Genomic DNA, 10,772 nt, shown 5'->3' with positions numbered 1-10,772 from the left:
TGTATTAAACAGTACTGCCACTGGCAATATGGCATAGGAGTCAAGCATCCAGACACTGGAGTCAGACAGCTTGAATTTAAGTTCTGGATCATTAGGTGATCATGCGAGTCTTCCCAAACCTGAGTTTCCCCATCTGCAAAGTGGGGATAGTAGTAGTACCCACTCTTTGAAATTCTGGACTGCACTGAATGAGATAATGTGTATAAAATGCTATCTCAATGGTTAGCACACAATAAACACCCAGTATATGTTAGATATTATTATAAAAGTGCATAAAAATCAACTCTTTCACTTGGAATTTTGATAGTTTATGTCTTTCTCACTCATTCCTCTAAATGAGGGCTTCTCAAAAGGCAGGTACACAGAGAAAATATTTGCAAAAGATAAAGATATATGTTTTGCAAATATATTAGATATACAAAGAACCCTTAAAACTCAACAGCAAGAATTAAATAAACAATTAAGAAACAGACCAAAGACCTTAATAGACACCTCAGTGAGGAAGATATGCAGATGGCAAATAAGCATAAAAAGATATTCCACATCATATGTCATCAGGGAAATGGAAATTAAATCAAGATATCAGTTTATGCTAATACAATGACCAAATGCAGACTACTGACACCACCAAATTCTGGCAAAGATGTGGAAAAATAGGAACTCTTATTCACTTTTGGTGGGAATGAAAAATGGTACAGTCACTTTGTAAAACAGTTTGGCAGTTTCTTGCAAACATATTCTTACCATACAGTCCAGCAGTTGTGATCCTTGGTATTTACCCAAAAAAGTTAAAAAATTTTGTCCATTCAGAACCCTGCACACAGATGTTTATAGCAGCTTTATTCACAATTGCCAAAACTTAGAAGCAATGAGGCCATGTGTCAGTAGGTGAATAGAAAAGTAATCTAGTATAATCAGACAATGAAATATTATTCAGTGCTAATAAGAAATGATCTATCAAGCCACAAAAAGACATGGAGAAACCTATATGCATATTATTAAGTGAAAGGAATAAGGCAATCTGAAAAGGCAAAAAACTATGTGATTTCAACTCTGGGACATTCTGGAAACTACAGAGACAATGAAAAGATCAGTAGTTGCCAAGGGTTGGAGGGGAACCGGATAAATAAGCAGAGTACAGAGGATTTTTAGGGCAGTGAAAAGACTCTGATACTGTAATGGTGAGTACATGTCATTGTATCATGACATATACACCTATCCAACCCATAGAATGTACAACAAGAATGAATCATACACCATGGGCTTTGGGTGATTATGATGTGTCGATATAGATGCGTTAGTTGTAACGAATATACCACCCTGGTGTGGAATGGTGGTAACGCAGGGAGCTGTGCATGTGTGGACACAGGAGATCTCTGTACCTTCCTCTCAATTTTGTTGTGAGTCTAAAACTGCTTAAAAATAAGCCAGTTTAAAAAAAGAAGCAGTTTGCTTTTCACCACATACAAGTGGTACCCTGTGAGATAAACTCCTGCTAAATCACCAGGTCCAGAAGCACCCTCTTCCTTCTTTCCTCATCCTTTCCCTGTGATGATGAGATTTGGGAAGAGATCAGGAGCCCTGCTTTGAATTAGGGATTGGCATACCACAGCCCTCAGGGCAAATCCAATTCAATACCTTTTTGTTAATAAAGTTTTAGTGAACAAAACCATTTCTCTGTGTTGTTTGTGGCTGCATTCTCACTAGAATGGCAGAACAGAGTAATTGTGACACGTCCCCTGCATGCGTGCTCAGATGCTAAGTTGTGTCCAACTTGCAACCCCTTGCACTGTAGCCCGCCAGGGTCCTCTGTCCATGGGATTCTCCAGGCCAGAATACTTGAGTGGGTTGCCGTTTCCTCCTCCAGGGGATCTTCCTGTCCCAGGGATCAAACCCTCATCTCCTACATTGGTTGACAGATTCTTTAGCACTGAGCCACCTGGGAAGCCCCATTGAAAGTCACATCGCTCAGTCATGTCCAATTCTTTGCGACCCCATGGACTGTAGCCTACCACGCTCCTCTGTCCATGGGTTTTTCCAGGCAAGAGTACTGGAATGGGTTGCCATTTCCTACTCCAGAGGATCTTCCCAATCCAGGGATTGAACCCGGGTCTCCAGCATTGTAGGCAGACTCTTTACAGTCTGAGCCACCTGGGAAGCCCCATTATATCCCATCAAATCTAAAATATTTGTTATCTGGGGCTTTACAGTGAACATTCACCAATTCCTACTCTAGATTATAAGGAGGAGGAGAAGGGGAAAAAAGAAAATAAGCCACTTCTGCCATTAATTGAGTAAAATAGTTCTTAAAGAGAGTGATATCAACTCTATTATACAAAGAAAGGCATTGAAGCTCAAAGATATTTTGTAACCTGATCAAAGTGACAGAGTTAATACCTACTAGTTAATATCACTCCAAAGTGTGTGCTTTTAATTCAGTCACTCATGGCCTGTAGAGTGAGTGGCTACTCTCGGTGTCCAGGACATTAGTCATTAGGGATCTAACAGTACACAAGTGCTTTCCAGATAATAGTAACTCAATGCTGTCACTGTTTACTGAACATTTACTGTAAGTGTACTTCTTCCCAGGTTATGCGCATCCCAGAATCTCTACCACCCTGCTTTCTCCTGCAGCTTCATGTGAAAGTAAAAGTGCATCTTTTTTCCTTGGAAAGATCTCTCACTGTTTATTGGACCATAGCCTTTTTTTTGCAGCACACGGGCTCTTTAGTAGCAGCATGTGAACTCTTAGTTGTGGCATGGGGGTCTAGTTCTCTGATAGGGATCAAACCCGGGCCCCCTGCATTGGGAGCATGGAGTCTTAGCCACTGGACCAACAGGGAAGACCTGAGACACGCTGTTGAGTTCTAATATCTTACCTCCTTCTTCCTTCAGGTTCTTCCCTTTGAGCAAATGCCCCTTAGTTCCCCACCTAAGATTGCCCAATAAAATGCAGGAGAGCCGTTGAATTTTAATTTCAGATAAGCAATGAATAATTTCTTAGTATGAGTATGCCCTGTGCAATATTTGGGACTTATACAGGGTCCTTCATTTTAATTTGCTAATTCTGGCAACCTTAACCCCATCTCTGTGTTTTTGTAGCTGGAAGATGAATTACCCACTGTGGAGTGGCAGGGCATTTACTTGGAAGGCCTTGTGGGTTAGGAAAAAGAGTGTATGATTTGCTGTTAGAAGATGTGTGTGCCAGGACAGCTGGGAAAATTACCTACATTTCAAAATATCTATATTTCACCCTCCATGAAATGAGAATAGTAGTTTCCTACTAGCTTGGTTTTGTGAAGACTGAGTGAAATGGTGTATGTGAGTAGTATCATGCTTGATAAAAAGCTAGTAACTGTTGTCTTCTATCCAAGTAAAATTTGTTCATTCTATTTAATTATTCCCTCTGAGAGTCTGGATTCTGTAAAACAGACATTCCTCCATATGCCCTCAGCGCAGTGCTGTAGGATTTTTGTTCCCGGAACTCCCTTCCTCAGCATCTGACAGAGGAATTTAAACATCCATTAAAGTTGATTTAATCATGAAGTACACAAAATCCACCCCTGGTTTATAAATTTCATAGGAAAAAATTAAAATAAATTCAGTTGCTATAAAATGAAGGATATTCCATAAATATTTTCTCCCTGAGTGGATGTGACTAGCTCACAACCAGTTATATTATTTGCTTTTGAATGTCAACCTGTTTCAAATTCCATATTCACATTTGATTGCAGAAACTAAAAACTCATTTTTAAAAATTCCTTGCATTAGAGAACTTTTGTCCTCCTTGTTCACTTAATAAATGCCAGATCCTTCCTATTCTAAGGTCTCCTTTAGAGATTGGAATTTTACAGTTGGGGTTAATGCAGTTCAGAGAACAAGGACAGGATAAAGTAGTACCTGAAAAAAAAAAGAAAGAAAGAAAGAAAGAAACTAAGCGATTAAGCAATTAATCCATGTGAACAAATTGGAGCCAAACTTTTACTTCTCAGTCTTCACTTAGAGTATCTACTTTTTTGCCTTTAGCAGATAGTAGCTAATGGCTCTCACAGGTTCTTAAAAATGCAAAATAAAGGAAATAATATGTTACCTGTCCTCAGGAACTGGTCTATTCTGAAATACACTCATGGAAAGCCTTAGCCCGTAAAGGTTCTTATTTATTTCTCATGAATCTCTTTAGCTAAGCCTCTCTGCTAAATTTCTGCGTTAGGAACACAGCATAATCCCCTCCACTCTCTGTTGTTGCCTATTATTCATATTATTTCCACTGCTCCACTCAGGAAAAAACAAAAGAAAAATAAAACTGAGGAAATCAAGGAGACTGACTATTAGAAAGAAAACACAAATCACTACTGTGAAGGAAGAACCCCAGAACCAAAGGGATTTTTTATTTCAACTTGTGATGGGGTTTGTTGGTCCAAATAAATAATATCACCTAAGAGCCATTTTGCTGAAGTCTCTTCCAAGTGAAAACTATCGACAGGGTGTAAACAAACATGTTCAAATTCTAATGTAAAATCATAAGAAACTAATGGAAAACATTTACAAACTTCTTCTCTGCAGGTAATATTCCCCAGTTCACTTTAGAATTTCAGATGTAAGCTGACAACTATTCTACTGCAGACTTAGACTTTGAAATGGTCTTAAATCCCAAATGCAAGAGGCAGTTAATGTGCCTGAGCTCCTACTTCCCACAGAGTATGTGAAAGTCTGATGGCTGCAGCCTGTTCTCCCTGACTATGATTTCCATGTACCTGTTGTTCACAGTAGGAAAAAGACTCACTAATGTATTACCTGCCTCAAATGAAAGGGCCTGAAAAACCACTCTCTGCTTTGAAATGCTGGGCCACAAACAGATGAGGAAATTTTAAAGGAAAATGTGTGAAAGAACACATGACCAGACCTGATGTCCTCTGGTTTGCATTGCACTTGAAAACAATTTGGAACTTAACTAATGAGGCTAAAAGAAGAAAGAAAGATTGGGGCATAAAAGAGGAGGCTTTTTAGCTGCTCCCAGGTGCTGTGATTTTGAGGGTGTCCCCAAGTCACTCTCCATCTGTCTCAGAGAAAGGGAATCAGCCGCTCAGTCGTGTCTGACTCTTCGTGACCCCATGAATTGCAGCACACCAGGCCTCCCTGTCCATCACCAACTCCCGGAGTTTACTCAAACTCATGTCCGTTGAGTCAGTGATGCCATCCAATCATCTCATCCTCTGTCGTCCCCTTCTCCTGCCTTCAATTTTTCCAGCATCAGGATCTTTTCAAATGAGTCCGTTCTTCATATCAGGTGGCCAATTGGATTTTAGCTTTAGCATCAGTCCAAGCCTACCATAATATTTGCATGCCTTTGAAATAATTATCCATTTCTCAGGCTTTGCTTTTAATCTTTGTCTTTCTATAGGGAAAAGTTAGACATGGTTCCATCAGTTCAGTTCAGTCACTCAGTCATGTCCGACTCTTTGCGACCCCATGAATCGCAGCACGCCAGGCCTCCCTGTCCATCACCAACTCCCAGAGTTCACCCAAACCCACGTCCATCGAGTCAGTGATGCCATCCAGCCATCTCATCCTCTGTCGTCCTCTTCTCCTCCGGACCCCAATTCCTCCCAGCATCAGAGTCTTTTCCAATAAGTCAACTCTTCGCATGAGGTGGCCAAAGTATTGGAGTTTAAATTTCAGCATCAGTCCTTCCAAAGAACACACAGGACTGATCTCCTTTAGAATGGACTGGTTGGATCTCCTTGCAGCCCAAAGGACTCTCAAGAGTCTTCTCCAACACCACAGTTCAAAAGCATCAGTTCTTCAGCACTCAGCTTTCTTCACAGTCCAACTCTCACAGCCATACATGACCACAGGAAAAACCATAGCCTTGACTAGACGGACCTTTGTTGGCAAAGTAATGTCTCTGCTTTTGAATATACTCTCTAGGTTGGTTATAACTTTCCTTCCAAGGAGTAAGCGTCTTTTAATTTCATGGCTGCAGTCACCATCTGCAGTGATTTTGGAGCCCCAAAAAATAAAGTCTGTTTCCACTGTTTCCCCATCTATCTCCCGTGAAGTGATGGGACCAGATGCCATGATCTTAGTTTTCTGAATGTTGAGCTTTCAGCCGACTTTTCCACTCTCCTCTTTCACTTTCATCAAGAGGCTTTTTAGTTCCTCTTCACTTTCTGCCATAAGGGTGGTATCATCTGCATTTCTGAGGTTATTGATATTTCTTCCGGCAATCTTGATTCTAGCTTGTGCTTCCTCCAGCCCAGCATCTCTCATGATGTACTCTGCATGTAAGTTAAATAAGCAGGGTAACAATATACAGCCTTGACGTACTCATTTTCCTATTTGGAACCAGTCTGTTGTTCCATGTCCAGTTCTAACTGTTGCTTCCTGACCTGCATATAGGTTTCTCAAGAGGCAGATCAGGTGGTCTGGTATTCCCATCTCTTTGAGAATTTCCACAGTTTATTGTGATCCACACAGTCAAAGGCTTTGGCATAGTCAATAAAGCAGAAATAGATGTTTTTCTGGAACTCCCTTGCTTTTCGATGGATCCACTGGATGTTGGCAATTTGACCTCTGGTTCCTCTGCCTTTTCTAAAACCAGCTTGAACATCTGGAAGTTCACAGTTCACGTATTGCTGAAGCCTGGCTTGGAGAATTTTGAGCATTAGTTTACTAGCGTGTGAGATGAGTGCAATTGTGTGGTAGTTTGAGCATTCTTTGGCATTGCCTTTCTTTGGGATCGGAATGAAAACTGACCTTTTCCAGTCCTGTGGCCACTGCTGAGTTTTCCAAATTTGCTGGCATATTTAGTGCAGCACTTTCACAGCATCATCTTTCAGGATTTGAAATAGTTCAACTGGAATTCCATCACCTCCACTAGCTTTGTTCGTAGTGATGCTTTCTAAGGCCCACTTGACTTCACATTCCAGGATGTCTGGCTCTAGGTCAGTGATCACACCATCGTGATTATCTGGGTCATGAAGATCTTTTTTGTACAGTTCTTCTGTGTATTCTTGCCACCACTTCTTAATATCTTCTGCTTCTGTTAGGTCCATACCATTTCTGTCCTTTATCGAGCCCATCTTTGCATGAAATATTCCCTTGGTATCTCTAATTTTCTTGAAGGGATCTCTAGTCTTTCCCATTTTGTTGTTTTCCTCTATTTCTTTGCATTGGTCTCCGAGGAAAGCTTTCTTATCTCTTCTTGCTGTTCTTTTGAACTCTGCATTCAGATGCTTATATCTTTCCTTTTCTCCTTTGCTTTTTGCTTCTCTTCTTTTCACAGCTATTTGTAAGACCTCCTCAGACAGCCATTTTGCTTTTTTGCATTTCTTTTCCATGGGGATGGTCTTGATCCCTGTCTCCTGTACAATGTCACGAACTTCCATCCATAGTTCATCAGGCACTCTCTCTATCAGATCTAGGCCCTGAAATCTATTTCTCACTCCCACTGTATAATCATAAGGAATTTGATTTAGGTCATACCTGAATGGTCTAGTGGTTTTCCCTACTTTTTCTTCAATTTCAGTCTGAATTTGGCAATGAGGAGTTCATGATCTGAGCCACAGTCAGCTCCCGGTCTTGTTTTTGTGACTATTTAGAGCTTCTCCATCTTTGGCTGCAAAGAATATAATCAATCTGATTTCGGCGTTGACCATCTGGTGACGTCCATGTGTAGAGTCTTTTCTTGTGTTGTTGGAAGAGGGTGTTTGCTATGACCAGTGAATTCTCTTGGCAAAACTCTATTAGTCTTTGCCCTGCTTCATTCCATATTCCAAGGCCAAATTTGCCTCTTACCCCAGGTGTTTCTTGACTGCCTACTTTTGCATTCCAGTCCCCTAAGGACATCTTGTTGGGGTGTTAGTTCTAGAAGGTCTTGTAGGTCTTCATAGAACCATTTAACTTCAGCTTCTTCAGCATTACTGGTGGGGCATAGACTTGGATTACTGTGATATTGAATGGTTTGCCTTGGAAACAAATAGAGATCATTCTGTCATTTTTGAGATTGCATCCAAGTACTGCATTTTGGACTCTTTTGTTGACCACAATGGCTACTCCATTTCTTCTAAGGGATTCCTGCCCACAGTAGTAGATATAATGGTCATCTGAGTTAAATTCACCCATGCTAGTCCATTTTATTTCGCTGATTCCTAGAATGTCGACGTTCACTCTTGCCATCTCCTGTTTGACTACTTCCTATTTTCCTTGATTCAGTGACCTGACATTCCAGGTTCCTATGCAATATTGCTCTTTACAGCATCGGACCTTGCTTCTATCACCAGTCACATCCAAAACTGGGTATTGTTTTTGCTTTGGCTCCATCCCTTCATTCTTTCTGGAGTTATTTCTCCACTGATCTCCAGTAGCATATTGGACACCTACTGACCTGTGGAGTTCCCTTTTCAGTATCCTATCATTTTGCCTTTTCATACTGTTCATGGGGTTCTCAAGGCAAGAATACTGAAGTGGTTTGCCATTCCCTTCTCCAGTGGACCACATTCTGTCAGCCCTCTCCACCATGACCCACCCGTCTTGGGTGGCCCCATGGGCATGGCTTAGTTTCATGAGTTAGAACATGGTTCCACAGCTAACCATTATTTTAGAATATGCTACTTTAGTAAAAGTCATCTAGTGGGACCCTAGGGACATCAGACACCTGACAATTAAATTGTGATGAGGCAGGACAGACAGAATATTTGGAGTCACACTGGGGAGACCTAAATTGTCAGGGCTCAGCCCAGGAAGCAGGCAGATGTTGCAGTGGAGAATGAGAGATGGCCAAGGACACAATCATTCTCATCACATCTTTTAAGAATTTGCTCTGTTTAACACGAAGGGAGGCACAGGAAGAAATCAGGTAGGTCTTCACCTCTATTTCCAGACACTGATCAGGTCCTCATGTGGCTTTCTGATTTCCTCCTTTTCAAGCCACTCATGGTGGGTCCAAGCAAAACAAGAAGAATATGGTTAAACATGGAAGCAGGAGTCTTGGAGAGCCAATAATTTGCAATTCTTTAAACCAATATTCTTTAAATATTTACTTGACTTAGAGGTCTCTCAAAATATGAGAAAAGGGAGTCGTGTCTGACTCTGTTCAATCCCATAGACTGCAGCCCACCATTCCTAAGTATCCCAAGCTTCCTACTGTCAGCCTCGACTGCTCGTGCTCTTCGCCTAGTGTGGGCCACAAGTTCAACCCTGCAGGAACCAAGCGGCTGCAACGCCGAGCGGAGGAGACAGGAACCCGAAGGCAAGCAGGAGCTGGGTGGGGACCATGGCCGGGACCACTGTCATGGCCGCAATCGCCGTCACCGAGGCAATGAAGTGCAAGATCCAGGTTCTGCAGCAGCAGGCCGATGATGCAGAGGAGAGGGCCAAGCGCCTCCAGCAGAAAGTGGAGGGAGAAAGATGGGCCCGAGAACAGGCTGAGGCTGAAGTGGTCTCCTTAAACCGTAGGGTCCAGCTGGTTGAAGAGGAGCTGAACCGAGCTCAAGAGCGCCTGGCCACTGCGCTGCAAAAGCTGGAGGAAGCTGAGAAAGCTGCTGATGAGAGCGAGAGAGTTATGAAGGTTATTGAAAACCAAGCCTTAAAAGATGAAGAAAAAATGGAACTCCAGGAAATCCAACTCAAAGAAGCTAAGCACATTGCAGAAGAGGCACACAGGAAGTATGAAGAGGTGGCTCGCAAGTTGGTGATTATTGAGGGAGACTTGGAGCGCACAGAGGAGCGAGCGGAGCTGGCAGAGTCCCGTTGCCGAAAGATGGGTGAGCAAATCAGACTGATGGACCAGCACCTGAAGTGTCTGAGTGCTGCTGAAGAAAAGTACTCTCAAAAGGAAGACAAATATGAGGAAGAGATAAAGATTCTTACCGATAAACTCAAGGAGGCAGAGACTCGTGCTGAGTTTGCTGAGAGATCAGTAGCCAAGCTGGAAAAGACAATTGATGATTTGGAAGATAAACTGAAATGCATCAAAGAGGAGGACCTCTGTACACAAAGGATGCTGAACCAGACTCTGCTTGACCTGAATAAAATGTAGAGCACCCCAGCCCCGCCCTGCCGCTGCTCCTCCCTCTCACCCCGACTCCGACTCCACTGGGGCCAGCCTGCCCGAAGCTGACCTTTAAACGGAGGGCTGATCTTTAACTGGAAGGCTGCTTTCTCCTTTTGCCACCTCTCCCACCCCCCTACTCCTGTGTCCTTTTCGCCAAACAGTCTCTGCCTCTCCCCAGAGATTCCAGTTGGGCTAGAGGCTGAGCACCTTTGGGAACAACGTTTAAGGGAATGTGAGCACAATGCAAAGTGTCTTTAAAAGCATGTTGTGATGTACACATTTTGTAATTACCTTTTTTGTTCTTGATGTTACAACCATTTGTAAAAAAACATTCCAGATAATTCCGTAGAACTGAAGCAGCAGTCTAATCCCTTTCTCATTTTTGGAAGGTAACATTTCAGCTTAATGCATATTGCCTTCTCCAGAGAGAAAGGGAAAATGTTTGGGCCTGCCTTACTGAGAGCCTAGCAGCCCAGAGAAAGGCTACATTTGGGGAAACCTCATTGCCCTGTAAAAAGTACCTGCCAAAGCAGAAAGATGATTCCAGAAGGAGTTAGCCAAAAAAAAAAAAGTGCTGTTCAGGTTTTCAGCTTTACGGTATCTTTGGACAACTTTTTTTTTTTTTCTTTTTTCATCAGAAGTGACCAAACAATTAAGATGGTAAAACCTGTGAGACCAAATCCTTGTCCCAGCTCTACCCTGTTTCCAACTGCTCACA

General features: G+C 42.2%; 1 pseudogene; it reads left to right on the top strand.

The window, feature by feature from the left end:
* Positions 1-9,274: 9,274 nt before the first annotated feature.
* LOC102284628 (tropomyosin alpha-3 chain pseudogene) lies at positions 9,275-10,078 on the top strand (annotated as a pseudogene).
* The last annotated feature ends 694 nt before the right edge of the window (positions 10,079-10,772 follow it).

Source organism: Bos mutus, chromosome 2 (genome assembly GCF_027580195.1).
Source record: "Bos mutus isolate GX-2022 chromosome 2, NWIPB_WYAK_1.1, whole genome shotgun sequence".
In the NCBI taxonomy this organism is placed as follows: Eukaryota; Metazoa; Chordata; class Mammalia; order Artiodactyla; family Bovidae; genus Bos; species Bos mutus.
The sequence above is the reverse complement of the archived record's forward strand: the minus strand, read 5'-3'. Positions and strand labels throughout refer to the sequence as shown.